Consider the following 17,095-nt stretch of genomic DNA (forward strand, 5'->3'; position numbering starts at 1 on the left):
ACATGCCAGCTCTTAGAGAAGTTTAGCACAATTTCTCACCTGCCCAACCTCAAGGGTTCTAGGGCTTCAGGAAAGTCTTAAGATGTGCCTAAAATTCTCGTAATGAGGATATGTTGATTCCAGTCCTGGGAGTGGAGGGACTGTCTTTGTAGTACTGTGCTTGTGCTACAGTGTCTCACCACTATGAAGTGCTGGTTAACTGCATACTCACTGACTAAATCTCATACATATCCCCTGTGAGACCTGCCTGGGCAAACTGTAAAAGGAACGAAATCATCTTCTCATCATTTCCTCATCTCCAAATCCTCCTACACCCTTAGATACCCAGGGCCTCTGTGCTGCTCTGATGTCTCTGTGGAGCCCATTTTGCTGCTCCTCTGACCCCACCCACAAAATGAACTTGTGCCATGCCCATTGGTGTAGAGTTTTCTCTAATGCTAACGGACAGTTATAGTTAATGCATTAATTAAGCCCGTTCAGGAGTTTGACAAATTTATCATGACGAAAACCAGATGGAGAAATGTGGGCTGGACAGTGAGTGTATCCATGGTAGATTCATAGGTGGCTGAAGGCCCTTATCCAGTAAGAAAACCCAGGCCTTCTGAAGGGAGGATCCTTGCCCTTGGCCCAATCCTATTCAGTATTTTAATCAATGATTTGAATAAAGTCAAAGCAGCAAGTTTATCTGCTTTGCAAATAATCCATCTCTGAGCAATGTAGAAAACATATTTCAGTTAAAATCATGAAATGATGGACTGTAATGAATACATCAAAATTAATGTGACTTCTTTCACTTAGTTTCAAAAAATAAGCCACAAAAGTAAAAGATGGGTTAACAGCACTCGTGAGAGAGAATTAATAACTTTAAGTTTAAGCTCAATAAGAGTCAACAGTATAAAAAGAGGGTTTTTTGTTGTTTTTTGTTTTGTTTTGTTTTGTTGTTTTGTTTTGTTTTTGAGACAGAGTTTCACTCTGTCACCCATGTTGGAGTACAGTGGCTCAATCTCAGCTCACTGCAACCTCTGACTCCTGGGTTCAAGAGATTCTCCTGCCTCACCTCCCAAGTAGCTGGGATTACAGGGGTGTGCCACCACATCCGGCTAATTTTTGTATTTTTTAGTAGAGACGGGGTTTTACCATGTTGGCCAGGCTGGTCTCAAACTCCTGACCTCAAATAGTCCACCCTCCTCAGCCTCCCAAAGTGCTGGGATTACAGGAATGAGCCACTTCAGCCAGCCCAAAAATAATTTTTTTAAAAAGACATAAACATAGATTGCATTTCTAGAATGTACAGACTCCAGATGAAGGGTGGTGATAGCTCTGGAATGCTCTGCCCTGGTAGAACAGAGCTGCAATTGAGAGCGTGGTTTGTGTTTCATGGTTGAAGGGAGATGTTGAGTAGTTGGCAGCTACTGAGAGAGACATGTCAGGTTAATGAAAACTTTAATAGCATCGTCACCTGAGCAAAGTTGATTTTTAATCCAGAGAAGAAAAGACTCAGGCAAATATGTTATCTATCTATCTGAAGAATCATCTACATAAAAGGGGTGTAGGTAGGGGTGGGGTGGCAGGTTGAAATCCTGTGCATTTTCAGAGAGGGAAACAAAGACCAAAAAAAAAAAAAGTCTGAAAGGACCAGATTTGAGTCTATTTCCAAGAATCAGAGGTGTCTAGCAATAGGGTGAGGACACCTGTGAGGGGTGATGATCCCATCCTTGGAAATATTCAAGCAAAACTATTATCCCAGTGATCTCCAGGATGGGCTAGGCTGGATTCACTGGCTAGCTGGGTTCCTCTTCCACCTTCATCACTGTGTGTCTCCCCTTGGAAGCCATGTAGTTGGTCAAAAAGGATAACTTTTCCAGACCAAGGATGGCCATTCTTTGTTAAAGAGTCTCAGGTGACATTGCTCTTAGCTGGAATCTCTAAATAAGTTCTCCAAGTTCGTTTGAATGAGTCTTTTAGATAATGATGCATTACTTGTATAGAGCATTTTTAAGGATTATTTTGGTTTCAGGTGACAAATACCCAACTCAAATAAGTCTAACGAAAAAATCAATATACCAGAATATTGATTGGTCTCAGACACAATCATCCATCTCCATCTCTGAATTTCTTCTTTTTTTTTTTTTTTTTTTATTATACTTTAAGTTCTAGGGTACATGTGCATGACGTTTATATCATGTATAACTCCCCAATGCAATCCCTCCCTCCTCCCCCCTCCCCATGATAGGCCCCAGTGTGTGATGTTCCCCTTCCCAAGTCCAAGTGATCTCATTGTTCAGTTCCCACCTATGAGTGAGAACATGCGGTGTTTGGTTTTCTCTTCTTGTGATAGTTTGCTAAGAATGATGGTTTCCAGCTGCATCCATGTCCCTACAAAGGACGCAAACTCATCCTTTTTGATGGCTGCATAGTATTCCATGGTGTATATGTGCCACATTTTCTTAATCCAGTCTGTCACAGATGGACATTTGGGTTGATTCCAAGTCTTTGCTATTGTGAATAGTGCCGCAATAAACAAACGTGTGCATGTGTCTTTGTAGTAGAGTAATTTATAATCCTTTCGGTATATACCCAGTAGTGGGATGGCTGGGTCATATGGTACATCTAGTTCTAGATCCTTGAGGAATCGCCATACTGTTTTCCATAATGGTTGAACTAGTTTACAATCCCACCAACAGTGTAAAAGTGTTCCTATTTCTCCACATCCTCTCCAACACCTGTTGTTTCCTGACTTCTTACTGATTGCCATTCTAACTGGTGTGAGATGGTATCTCATTGTGGTTTTGATTTGCATTTCTCTGATGGCCAGTGATGATGAGCATTTTTTCATGTGTCTGTTGGCTGTATGGATGTCTTCTTTTGAGAAATGTCTGTTCATATCCTTTCCCCACTTTTTGATGGGGTTGTTTGCTTTTTTCTTGTATATTTGTTTGAGTTCTTGGTAGATTCTGGATATTAGCCCTTTGTCAGATGAGTAGGTTGCAAAAATTTTTTCCCATTCTGTAGGTTGCCTGTTCACTCTGATGGTAGTTTCTTTGGCTGTGCAAAAGCTCTTTAGTTTAATTAGATCCCATGTGTCAATTTTTGCTTTTGCTGCCGTTGCTTTTGGTGTTTTAGACATGAAGTCCTTGCCCATGCCTATGTCCTGAATGGTACTACCTAGATTTTCTTCTAGGGTTTTTATGGTATTAGGTCTAACATTTAAGTCTCTAATCCATCTTGAATTAATTTTCGTATAAGGGGTAAGGAAAGGATCCAGTTTCAGCTTTCTACTTATGGCTAGCCAATTTTCCCAGCACCATTTATTAAATAGGGAATCCTTTCCCCATTTCTTGTTTCTCTCAGGTTTGTCAAAGATCAGATGGCTGTAGATGTGTGGTATTATTTCTGAGGACTCTGTTCTGTTCCATTGGTCTATATCTCTGTTGTGGTACCAGTACCATGCTGTTTTGGTTACTGTAGCCTTGTAGTATAGTTTGAAGTCAGGTAGCGTGACGCCTCCAGCTTTGTCCTTTTGACTTAGGATTGTCTTGGCAATGCGGGCTCTTTTTTGGTTCCATATGAACTTTAAAGCCGTTTTTTCCAATTCTGTGAAGAAAGTCATTGGTAGCTTGATGGGGATGGCATTGAATCTATAAATAACCTTGGGCAGTATGGCCATTTTCACGATATTGATTCTTCCTATCCATGAGCATGGTATGTTCTTCCATTTGTTTGTGTCCTCTTTGATTTCACTGAGCAGTGGTTTGTAGTTCTCCTTGAAGAGGTCCTTTACATCCCTTGTAAGCTGGATTCCTAGGTATTTGATTCTCTTTGAAGCAATTGTGAATGGAAGTTGATTCCTGATTTGGCTCTCTGCTTGTCTGTTACTGGTGTATAAGAATGCTTGTGATTTTTGCACATTAATTTTGTATCCTGAGACTTTGCTGAAGTTGCTTATCAGCTTAAGCAGAGTTTGGGCTGAGACAATGGGGTTTTCTAAATATACAATCATGTCATCTGCAAACAGGGACAATTTGACTTCTTCTTTTCCTAACTGGATACCCTTGATTTCTTTCTCTTGCCTGATTGCCCTAGCCAGAACTTCCAACACTATGTTGAATAGGAGTGGTGAGAGAGGGCATCCCTGTCTTGTGCTAGTTTTCAAAGGGAATTTTTCCAGTTTTTGCCCATTCAGTATGATATTAGCTGTGGGTTTGTCATAAATAGCTCTTATTATTTTGAGGTACGTTCCATCAATACCGAATTTATTGAGCGTTTTTAGCATAAAGGGCTGTTGAATTTTGTCAAAAGCCTTTTCTGCATCTATTGAGATAATCATGTGGTTCTTGTCTTTGGTTCTGTTTATATGCTGGATTACGTTTATTGATTTGCGAATGTTGAACCAGCCTTGCATCCCAGGGATGAAGCCCACTTGATCATGGTGGATAAGCTTTTTGATGTGCTGCTGAATCCGGTTTGCCAGTATTTTATTGAGGATTTTTGCATCGATGTTCATCAGGGATATTGGTCTAAAATTCTCTCTTTTTGTTGTGTCTCTGCCAGGCTTTGGTATCAGGATGATGTTGGCCTCATAAAAAGAGTTAGGGAGGATTCCCTCTTTTTCTATTGATTGAAATAGTTTCAGAAGGAATGGTACCAGCTCCACCTTGTACCTCTGGTAGAATTCAGCTGTGAATCCATCTGGTCCTGGACTTTTTTTGGTGGGTAGGCTATTAATTGTTGCCTCAATTTCAGAGCCTGCTATTGGTCTATTCAGGGATTCAACTTCTTCCTGGTTTAGTCTTGGGAGAGTGTAAGTGTCCAGGAAATTATCCATTTCTTCTAGATTTTCTAGTTGATTTGCGTAGAGGTGTTTATAGTATTCTCTGATGGTAGTTTGTATTTCTGTGGGGTCGGTGGTGATATCCCCTTTATCATTTTTTATTGCGTCTATTTGATTCCTCTCTCTTTTCTTCTTTATTAGTCTAGCTAGCGGTCTGTCAATTTTGTTGATCTTTTCAAAAAACCAACTCCTGGATTCATTGATTTTTTGGAGGGTTTTTTGTGTCTCTATCTCCTTCAGTTCTGCTCTGATCTTAGTTATTTCTTGCCTTCTGCTAGCTTTTGAATGTGTTTGCTCTTGCCTCTCTAGTTCTTTTAATTGTGATGTTAGAGTGTCAATTTTAGATCTCTCCTGCTTTCTCTTGTGGGCATTTAGTGCTATAAATTTCCCTCTACACACTGCTTTAAATGTGTCCCAGAGATTCTGGTATGCTGTATCTTTGTTCTCATTGGTTTCAAAGAACATCTTTATTTCTGCTTTCATTTCGTTATGTACCCAGTAGTCATTCAGGAGCAGGTTGTTCAGTTTCCATGTAGTTGAGCGGTTTGGATTGAGTTTCTTAGTCCTGAGTTCTAGTTTGATTGCACTGTGGTCTGAGAGACAGTTTGTTATAATTTCTGTTCTTGTACATTTGCTGAGGAGTGCTTTACTTCCAATTATGTGGTCAATTTTGGAATAAGTGCGATGTGGTGCTGAGAAGAATGTATATTCTGTTGATTTGGGGTGGAGAGTTCTATAGATGTCTATTAGGTCCGCTTGGTGCAGAGATGAGTTCAATTCCTGGATATCCTTGTTAACTTTCTGTCTCGTTGATCTGTCTAATGTTGACAGTGGAGTGTTGAAGTCTCCCATTATTATTGTATGGGAGTCTAAGTCTCTTTGTAGGTCTCTAAGGACTTGCTTTATGAATCTGGGTGCTCCTGTATTGGGTGCATATATATTTAGGAGAGTTAGCTCTTCCTGTTGAATTGATCCCTTTACCATGATGTAATGGCCTTCTTTGTCTCTTTTGATCTTTGATGGTTTAAAGTCTGTTTTATCAGAGACTAGGATTGCAACCCCTGCTTTTTTTTGTTCTCCATTTGCTTGGTAGATCTTCCTCCATCCCTTTATTTTGAGCCTATGTATGTCTCTGCATGTGAGATGGGTCTCCTGAATACAGCAGACTGATGGGTCTTGACTCTTGATCCAGTTTGCCAGTCTGTGTCTTTTAATTGGAGCATTTAGTCCATTGACATTTAAGGTTAATATTGTTATGTGTGAACTTGATCCTGTCATTATGATATTAACTGGTTATTTTGCTCGTTAGTTGATGCAGTTTCTTCCTAGCCTCGATGGTCTTTACATTTTGGCATGTTTTTGCAATGGCTGGTACCGCTTGTTCCTTTCCATGTTTAGGGCTTCCTTCAGGGTCTCTTGTAAGGCAGGCCTGGTGGTGACAAAATCTCTAAGCATTTGCTTATCTGTAAAGGATTTTATTTCTCCTTCACTGATGAAGCTTAGTTTGGCTGGATATGAAATTCTGGGTTGAAAATTATTTTCTTTAAGAACATTGAATATTGGCCCCCACTCTCTTCTGGCTTGTAGAGTTTCTGCCGAGAGGTCTGCTGTTATTCTGATGGGCTTCCCTTTGTGGGTAACCCGACCTTTCTCTCTGGCTGCCCTTAAGATTTTTTCCTTCATTTCAACTTTGGTGAATCTGGCAATTATGTGTCTTGGAGTTGCTCTTCTGGAGGAGTATCTTTGTGGCGTTCTCTGTATTTCCTGAATTTGAATGTTGGCCTGCCCTACTAGGTTGGGGAAGTTCTCCTGGATGATATCCTGAAGAGTGTTTTCCAACTTGGTTCCATTTTCCCCCTCACTTTCAGGCACCCCAATCAGACGTAGATTTGGTCTTTTTACATAATCCCATACTTCTTGCAGGCTTTGTTCATTTCTTTTTCTTCTTTTTTCTTTTGGTTTCTCTTCTCGCTTCATTTCATTCATTTGATCCTCAATCGCTGATACTCTTTCTTCCAGTTGATCGAGTCGGTTACTGAAGCTTGTGCATTTGTCACGTATTTCTCGTGTCATGGTTTTCATCTCTGTCATTTCGTTTATGATCTTCTCTGCATTAATTAATCTAGCTGTCAATTCTTCCACTTTTTTTTCAAGATTTTTAGTTTCTTTGCGCTGGGTACGTAATTCCTCCTTTAGCTCTGAGAGGTTTGATGGAGTGAAGCCTTCTTCTCTCATCTCGTCAAAGTCATTCTCTGACCAGCTTTGATCCGTTGCTGGCGATGGGCTGCGCTCCTTTGCAGGGGGAGATGCGCTCTTATTTTTTGAATTTCCAGCTTTTCTGCCCTGCTTCTTCCCCATCTTTGTGGTTTTATCTGTCTCTGGACTTTGATGATGGTGACGTACTGATGGGGTTTTGGTATAGGTGTCCTTCCTGTTTGATAGTTTTCCGTCTGACAGTCAGAAGGACGGTCTGTTGGTCTGTTGGAGATTGCTTGAGGTCCACTCCAGACCCTGTTTGCCTGGGTATCAGCAGCAGAGGTTGCCGAAGATAGAATATTGCTGAACAGCGAGTGTACCTGTCTGATTCTTTCTTTGGAAGTTTCCTCTCAGGGGTGACGCCACCCTGTGAGGTGTGGGGTGTCAGACTGCCCCTAGTGGGGGATGTCTCCCAGCTAGGCTACTCAGGGGTCAGGGACCCACCTGAGCAGGCAGTCTGTCCGTTCTCGGATCTCAACCTCCGCGTTAGGAGATCCACGGCTCTCCCCAAAGCTGTCAGACAGAGTCGTTCGCATCTGCACCGCCCCCGCTCTTTCCCCTAATGGGCTGCAGCTGTGCGCTGTCCGCAGAGGTAGAGTCTACAGAGACAGGCAGGCTTCCTTGAGCTGCTGTGAGCTCCACCCAGTTCGAGCTTCCCAGCGGCTTTGTTTACCTACTTAAGCCTCAGCAATGGCGGGCGTCCCTCCCCCAGCCTCGCTGCTGCCTTGCGGATAGATCGCCGCAGACGGCTGTGTTAGCAGTGAGGGAGGCTCCGTGGGCGTGGGACCCTCCCGGCCAGGTGTGGGATATATTCTCCTGGTGTGCCTGTTTCCTTAAAGCGCAGTATTGGGGTGGGAGTTACCCGATTTTCCAGGTGTTGTGTGTCTCAGTTCCCCTGGCTAGGAAAAAGGGATTCCTTTCCCCCTTGCGCTTCCAGGTGAGGCGATGCCTCGCCCTGCTTCAGCTCACGCTGGTCAGGCTGCAGCAGCTGACCAGCACCGATTGTCCGGCACTCCCTAGCGAGATGACCCCAGTACCTCAGTTGAAAACGCAGAAATCACCGGTCTTCTGTGTCGCTCGCGCTGGGAGTTGGAGACTGGAGCTGCTCCTATTCGGCCATCTTGCTCCGCCCCCTCTGAATTTCTTCTTCCTCCATTCACAACCCGGGACTGCAAAGAGCTTGAGGATGATGTCATCCCAGCTAGTAGCCCAGGAGAAAGAGAGAGGGTATAGAGCTCTTCCTGGAGAAGAGCTCCCAGTGATCCAGTTGATCATGTGTTCACACGTTGGACTAATTACTGTGGCCAAGGAATTGGGGACTGTAATTGGCGAGATTTAGGTCACTTTCTTGATATATTGACCCAGGTGAAGGAACTGTGATTAGCAGCCAACCAGAATCACATGGATAAATAATGGAAGTAAGTTACCAGGCAGACATAACACCGGCCATCTATTATTGTACTTAAGTATATGGAGCACTTTCACACGCACGATCTCACTTGATTCTCACTACAACCTTGTCAGGAATGTGGAGCACATATTCCTTTTCTCCACTTATGATGCCACTTCACTTAACAGAGGTAGTAGGCTACACATACAAAACATTCTAAATTTCTTAAAGAATATTGCCATGAATGGCGTAGACCCGGGAGGCGGAGCTTGCAGTGAGCTGAGATCGCGCCACTGCACTCCAGCCTGGGCAACAGAGCGAGACTCCGTCTCAAAAAAAAAAAAAAAAAAAGAATATTGCCATTAGAAGGATAGACTTATTCGAATGGCCTTTATTGTTCTTTGTTACCAATCCTTGCTCTGATACACTGCCAGCTCTAGATACTTCAAGTCCACTCCTGATAGAACAGGAAATTCCCTTCTGGGTTTTCTGATGACAGATCCCTGGGGAGTATCCTAACATCACACAAAAAGTGTAGCAGAAGCAAAGAAGTCACTGGACTCCCTGACAGACTCATCCTCTAAAGCATAGGTCTTTCTTCACTTCCCCAAAATCTTCCCTGGTTCCTTCTCTCTCTGGAAAATCAGACATCATTAGGAAAATGAGACAGGTGTTATTTCAAGCAGAACTGCAACTGACAATATTTCATGTACTCATTCACGCATTCATTTTATTTTTTTTCTTCTTTATCCATGCATTTTTTTTTTTAATTTTTAATTTTTTGAAATGGAGTCTCACTTTATCACCCAGGCTGGAGTGCAATGGTGCAATCTCGGCTCACTACAACCTCCGCCTCCCGGGTTCAAGTAATTCTCCTGCCTCATCCTCCCAAGTAGCTGGGATTACAACCACTCTGCCCAGCTAATTTTTGTATTTTTAGTAGATACGGTGTTTCGCCATGTTGGTCAGGCTGCTCTTGAACCCCTGACTTCAGGTGATCTGCCCACCTCAGCCTCTCAAAGTGCTAGGATTACAGGCATGAGCCACCACACCTGGCCAAGCATCTATTTGTTAACACAAAAAAATTCAATTGAGCACCTGTGCGCTGATGAGTGCTTAGGCAAAGCAGTTTTTACAAAAAGATCCTAAAAAAATAGTTTAAGGAAAATCGTAGTTTATTTCTCACGTAAGTGTTTGGGGTAGCAGGGAGCTTTGCTGGGGACCCAGGTGTCTCCTATCTTGTGGCTCTGCCATCCCCAGGGTCTGGTTCTTATCTGCTTCATCTGCTTTCCAGGCCATGGGAAGGGGAAAGGTCAAATAGGACAAGCTACTTCATTGTTAAAAATTCGAAGAGGAGGTTCACCTCACTTTTGCTCTCATCCAATTGACAAAAGCCTCACAGGGCCATGCCTAGCTGCAGAGGAATCTGAGAAATGTAGCTCTAGCTGGGCAGCCACATGCTTGGCCAAAACTCACTGGAAGGAAGAAGTGGGCCTGGGTACTTGGGACAATAGCCGTGTCTTCCACAATCAGCTCCATCTAACACAGTGTGTGCCCTCAAGTTGCTTGTAAACAAATGGGCAAGAAATGCCTTGTTCCATAGCCACAGCACAAGGCAGTTTGGAGGCAGGGTCAGGGGAGTGGGACAAAATGTGCAGAGAGGAAGGGATGACTTGACCTTAAGACGACCAGAGTAGGCTCCTGAAGCAGATGGCATGTGAACTGCCTGGCCTGGATTAAAAGATAGATATGATTCTGAAATGGAAATGGAGTGGCAACAACAAGCTGAGCAAAGAGCAGTGACAACCACAAACCAAAGGGCAAGCGTCCAGGTGTGCATGAGGGGCTCTTTAGCTACCCATTCCTGGCAACACTCCACACGGTGCATCTGCTCACTTCTGCACCCATCTACACCAGCATCTGCCAGTCACCAAGCCTCAGTGCCCTCCTTGGTCTTGGAAGATATTCCAGGCATCCTCCAGCCCTTTGGAGTGAAGAGGCCACATGGCCTCAGAAGACAGGCCAGGCTGTGAGTCAGAGCCAGGAACCTGGGGTCTAATAACTTATTAGCAACAATCACTTACAGAGCCTTGCAGTTTCCAGAATATGCTGACCTATAGAATTTGATTTGATTTGATCTCATCTCATTTCAACTTTGAGGAACTGACTAAAGTAAGACATTAGATATGAAAATGGTTTGAAAATCTGGTGCTATAGAGTAGAAAACATCATTATAGCAACACTAACTCAATTGATTCAGAATTTGTGGACATTTGCACAAGGGTCTAGGCTGAAAACTCTCTTTATGCTCAACATAACTAAACGGATTTGCTAAGCAAATTAACAGCATGGCCAAGATTGCTGGGAGACATTTATAACCTATGGAGGACAACTGTTTTTGGTAACTATTGTAGCACTATTGTAGGAGTATTGGACTTCAATTAATTTTGAACAATGCTCTTTTCATTAAAGTAGGTCTGGCAGGATTTCCTCAAGGCAATAAAACTTGGTTAGCTATTTGTTTGAGCTTCTCATATTCTAAAGAATAGGAAAATTGCTAAGCAAATTAATTTGGGGCCTCACTGAGAGAATTTGAGTGTTCAAGAAAAGACTGGACAACCATTTGGCCAGGACGTTGAAGAGGAGATTCTGGCACCAGTTTTTGCCAGAATCTTGGACTAACTCTTCCTTTTCCTTTTCCCTAAAATCTACGTAAAAGTTCCATCAACCAGATGAATGCAGACTGATTCTGGGTAAGCAGAGGCATGTCTGCTTGATCTCCTACCTTTATTCCTACTCCCCACAGAGCACCTTTGACTGGGCTCTGAAAAACTCATTCCAAAACTTAGTGACATTTAAAACCTCTTTGATTCTATTAGCTTATAAATAAATAGGAGCTAACTTATTCAGAGTTTATTCTGGTATATGTTAAGTGTGCTATTTTACAGATGAAGACACTGAGGCTTAGAGAATTTAAGAAACTGGTCCATGGTGACACTAACAGTAAGTGGTGGAACAAGACTTAACTCATGTCACAAATACAAAATACAGGCTTTTAGAATCATCTTCCTTATAGATCATGCCTTAGTGTCAACATTTTCCCTATCTTGGCTGGTCATGGTGGCTCATGCCTGTAAACCCAGCTGAGCCAGATGGATCACTTGAGCCTAGGAGTTCAAGAGTCAAAAAAAAATTTTTTTAAAAAATCTGTTTAGTAGGTCGTGATGTAGTGGTGGTCTTACTTTCTGCATTTTTAATAATGTGTATCTGAGCAAAACTCAGAGCATGGGAACTCATCTGCCAACTATATCTGTTGAAGCCTTAATAAGAGAGCTTGGTGATGTGGTTTGTGTCTCCAGGGGCCTGGAGCTTGACGAAGAAGTTGACAACAGCTGAGAAACTCAGTACATTAAAACCTAAATGTACAAATATGTACTATGTTTTAAACTGGATGCACCATGGTTGGGCATGGGGTCTAGAAATCAGACATTTGGGATGAATATAGAGCCCAGCTGAACAATTTGTAGAATTTAACTTTGGTCATTTTCTCTGAAGGTCATTTATTTATCAGACATTCATTGAGCCCCATGCTATGCCAGACACTGAGTGGAATATTGAGGATATGTAAAAAAGAAGAGATCCCTGACCTTCAAGGAAAATGACCTGTTAAACATATAATGATATTCAAAAGTAATCCTTGTAACAGCCTGGGCAATGTGTGGTCAGAACAGATGCGACCACCGGTACTAGGACTCACGCGCTGAGGGTGAGTCCAGTATTGCACTGCAGTAACAAGAGAGGGAGGGATCTTCCTTAAAGAGTAGGGGTCAAAAAAGACTTCATCAGTAATACCCTCATGAAGACTCATGCCGCTCCAAGGGACACTGCCGTCATCTCACAGACAGAAAACGTTTGGTCAAGGGGAAGGGACCTGGTTAGAGATGCCCCAGTGTCCTTCTGCAGCCTCAGGCTTCCTGGGCAGCTGGCTCTTGCTGTCTGCATTTGGAGAATGGAACATGATGGATTGGAGGATTTGGAGGCTGTTTTTTTTACCTCAGATACCCCTCACTTTCAAAGAGGGAAGCCGCATTCTCCTCTGTGGTGAAACTCCTTCTGGCTGAAACATCTAGTATTCTGTCTACCTGGGGAGTCCTCACTCACCAGGGCACTGTTTTCTGCTTCCAGGGTTCTTTGTTAGTTTGATGGGAGAGAAGATGTGGGCTTCCAGAGGGTAGGATGCAGGGAGAGGGTGATGAGCCTGAAGGGAGTTGAGCCTCTCACTGATGAAGGGCTTTGCTTTCACTGGTTTTGGTGCTGGTGATTACCAGATACACTACTGCATCCACTCTTTTCAAGGCCCAAATGGTCACCGCTTTCCTCCTCTGGCCTTCTCTTAAATGCTTTGAATTTCAAAAAACAAGGTCTTACTCATGTTGCTTCAGGTAAGGGGCTTATTCCATGGGTGTGCTTGGCTATAAAAACAACTGGACTCTCAGGGGAACCCAGGGAACCTTGGCTTCACAGGGGCCAGAAAAGGGGACAAGAGCCTGAACCACATGGACCTGGGACAATAGTAGCCTATTTTTTCTCTCCATTATCTTGGCCCCAGAGGCTCTTCCACTTTGCATCATTGTGGAGACTCTCTCCTCTCCCCAGCTCCACTTCCCCTCCTCCTTTTTTCCCCCTCCTCCCCTCCTCTCTTCCTTCCCTCCTCCCTTTCTCCCTTCCAACCCTCCTCCCCTCCTCCCTTTAAATCATCCTCCCCTTCAACCCTCCTCCCCCGCATTGCTTCTGGGAATGCCTGTAGCTTTATACTGCCCTACAGCTTCTGCCCCATCAGGGCTCCTGCTATCTTCATGGCCCTGCTTGCCCACCTACTCTGGATTTTTTTTTTTTTAATTCCTTTTCTTTTCAGTTTCTGCTTCCAAACCCACCAGCCTTTTTGATCCAGGCAGCCATAGCCAGGTGACCGGAGTCACACGGTGTCACAGTTCCTTCTGAGGAAGGACTGTTTCTTGCTGGAGGGCTATGGTAGCCCCACCTCCCACCTGCTTGAGATGGGAGCTATAGGCATTGCTGGCATTAGGGGGCTTGTTCTGCCCAGTGAAGGCCTCTGCTTTCAGGACAGATACTTTGAGATGGGAGGGCCTTAAAAGTCACCTAGCCCAAAGTTCCCATAAGGCTTCGGTTCCTTGTACTACAGCCTGGCCAAGGCATCATCCAGTCTCTTTCTACGTAGCTCCGGTGACAAGGAGCCTCCTCAGGCAATCCAGTCGATGTGCGGTCCCCTCTGACTGTTAGTGAAATTCTCCTTCTGTCGAGCTTGAATCTGCCTATAGCTTTACTCACTGGTTCTATTCCATCCGTGCAGGCCTTAATGGGCAAGTTTAATGCCCTTTAAATATTATGTCTTGTTTACAGAGGATGATTTTCTTGCATTTTTCCTTCAAGAACGAAACACCCCCAGTTCCTACAGGCATTCCTCATATGATTTATTTTTGAGTGATTTCAGCACCCTAAGCATTCTCCCTGGAATGTGGTTCTATTTGCCTGTGTTTCTTTTTAGATGTAGTCCCAGAAGAGAAAGTAATTCTCCAGGTATGGGCTGACACATTCTCAGAAAGTATTGCTAGGCCTGTTCACATCCGGCTGGCTGGCTTGCCTGCCTGAATGCCTGCCTGCCTGCCTGCCTTCCTTCCTTCCTTCCTTCCTTCTTCCTTCCTTCCTTCCGTCCTTCCTTCCTTCCTTCCCACCTCCCCCCCTTCCCACCTCCCCCCCTTCCTTCCTTCCTTCCTTCCTTCCTTTCTTTTCTTTCTTTCTTTCTTTCTTTCTTTCTTTCTCTTTTCTTTCTTTTCTTTCTTTCTCTCTCTCTTTCTTTCTTTCTCTTTTCTTTCTTCTTTCTTCCCTCCCTCCCTCCCCATCTCTCTCTCTCTTTCTTTCTTTCTTTCTTTCTTTATTTTCCCTCACTCTGTTGCCCCCACTGGAGTGCAGTGGCACCATCCGGGCTCACCTCTGCCTCCTGGGTCCAAACGATTCTCCTGCCTCAGACTCCCAAGCAGCTGGAACTACAGGTGCACACCACCATGTTCAGCTAATTTTTGTAATTTTAGTAGAGACGGGGTTTCGCCATGTTGGCCAGGTGGATCTCAAACTCCTGACCTCAGGTGATCCGCCTGCCTTGGCCTTTCAAAATGCTCGGGTTAGAGGTGTGAACCACCGCACCACACCTCCCATCCAGATTTCTGATTAGAGTTGTTCCTCTTGTACTTTATTGTAAACATTAGCTCAGTGGTTTCCAGTGACACTGCTGATTAGCACATTGTTATCAGCAATACTTCTGCTTTTGCAGTGTGTGTATTATCAAAACCGTATCATACCCAGCTATTCAGGAGGCTGGGATGGGAAGATCACTTGAGCTCAGGAGTTTAAGTTCAGCCTGTGCAACACAGCAAGACCCATCTACAAAAAAATAAATAAAATAAAATAATTTAAAAATTAAATTTTTTAAAAAAAGAAAAAAACCATCCAAATCACCCAAAGACCACTAAGGATAAACCCGTAGCCTGACACACATACGGCAAGGGAGGACACTCCAGAGGACCTGCGGAGGCTGCTGGACAAGAGCGGGAGGGCAGCATCCTTCATAAAGTTTGTGTTCCTGCTGAAGGACTCAGAGAGGATCGCAGGGGAATGGGGATCAACTCTATACTGCTGCCTTTCCAGAGCTGGGAGAGGGAAAGTGGGGAGAATTCAGTGCTATCCTGAGGCCAGGGCAGCTTAGCAATTGAGTAATCTCAGTAATAGAAGGATTTAACAAAGGGAGCCTGGGGGCGTTGTGGGAAAGAAAAGTAGTAGTCACTCATTTTACAGCCACTGCATGACCTCAGGTAATACAAGGTCCCCTGTTAACTTTGGGGCTGATTTTTATCTGTATCTGTCTCTCCAGCATGATTAACTGGATTCCTTTTTACTTTTTCAGTCCAAGCTGACTTTCTTTTCACACTTTCAGATCCTGACAATTGTTTACTCTTCCTGTGTCTTTTTTAGTATCTTTGTGGATTCAAGAATCTTTAGGAGGGAAATTTTTTTAAATGCAAATCTGATCATCTCCTTCCCTAAATAACATCCTTTAACAGCCTCTCAGAGCCTAGAGGGAAGTCTGAACTATTTTATGTAGCACACAAGGCTTTTTCTCAGACCCGGACTATTTCCCCAGCCTTGTATTCTATGATGCCTTCCCTTAATCTGTGAGATCCAGCCATAGAGAACCACGAGCAGCTCACTGGACTGGCTGCCCTCTGTCCCAGCGCACTTTTGTACAGGTATTTTCACTGCTGGGGATGTTAAAAATAGCAATGACAAGAATACTGTTACTATTTTTTTATCACACACCATAGGTCAGGCACTTGCTAATGAATTTACGTGCATCTTCATAACTATTCTATAAAATAGGTGCTATCATGATTTCCATTTTACAGATGAAGAAACTGGGACTTAAAAGAGGTTAAGAGGCATACTCAAGGTCACACAGCTGATAAGTGACAGAGCTGGGATATGAATCCAGGATTCCAATGAAACAAATTCTGTTGTATATCCTCCTGTGTATATGACACATTCCAATCATGTTTTAAAACTCAACTGCCACATCCCTTTAACCTTGAACTCTTCCCTGACTATGCTTTTCTAAGCAGTTGGTTAACTCTCCTCCACTGTATCTTATTCATGATTGTGTTATATTACCCGTCTCCCTTCTGTCCTGGGCATGTGAGTAGCACCTACTCCCTTATCACAGCCAGGCATTGACACTGCCCGCCAACCCAGGCTGGGGCTGATTGAACAGGGAATAAATATCTAACCTCAAAGGGCTAGTCTTCAGGCTTGGAATGTAGCTGTGACGTCATGTTATATGTCTACACCAAGAGCTCCTGGAAGGCTGTGTCAGTCGTGGAAGTGCTCCACTCAGATGTCTTTCAAAAGAAGCTGCCACAGGAAATGTAGTTGACTGACAGCCTCCAGCTGCCACCTTTTGGATACACCATGGTATTCACATTTCTCCCACTCTACTCTCAGCCAATGCACCCTAAAGGGTACTAAGTCTGGCCCATTTTTGTCCCATATGGGGCTCCTCTAGCAGACAGCCTTTGTTCTGGAGGCTCTCTGTTGACCCAGCTGAGACGTTCTCCAGAGTGCACTGGGCTCATGCTCTTCCTTCCCTCCCCCCTTCCACAGCTGCCAGTCTTGCATCACAGTCTGAAGACTCTCCCACCTGCTCCTGCTTCCCTCCTTTGTCTTTCATAAGCATTCCCTCCAATGTACTTCTTGCACATCAAATCCTGTTTTGGCATCTGCTTGTTGATGTAATACCAGGTATCATCTCTAGATACCTGACACTTACCACCCGGACTGACACATAGCAAGTGCCTAGTAAATGTTTGCTGAATGACTGAATGAATGAAGGAATGAGCAGTCTCCTTTCCTCAAGTGTTGCTATTTTTCCTCCAGTCTTTTTTTTTTTTTTGAAATAGAGTCTCGTTGTGTCACGCCCAGGCTAGAGTGCAGTGGTGCAACCTCTACCTCCCAGGTTCAAGCAAGACTGCCTCAGTCTCCCAAGTAGTTGG

The sequence above is a fragment of the Trachypithecus francoisi genome, unplaced genomic scaffold (assembly GCF_009764315.1).
Source record: "Trachypithecus francoisi isolate TF-2019V2 unplaced genomic scaffold, Tfra_2.0 Lachesis_group5, whole genome shotgun sequence".
NCBI classification, from domain to species: Eukaryota; Metazoa; Chordata; class Mammalia; order Primates; family Cercopithecidae; genus Trachypithecus; species Trachypithecus francoisi.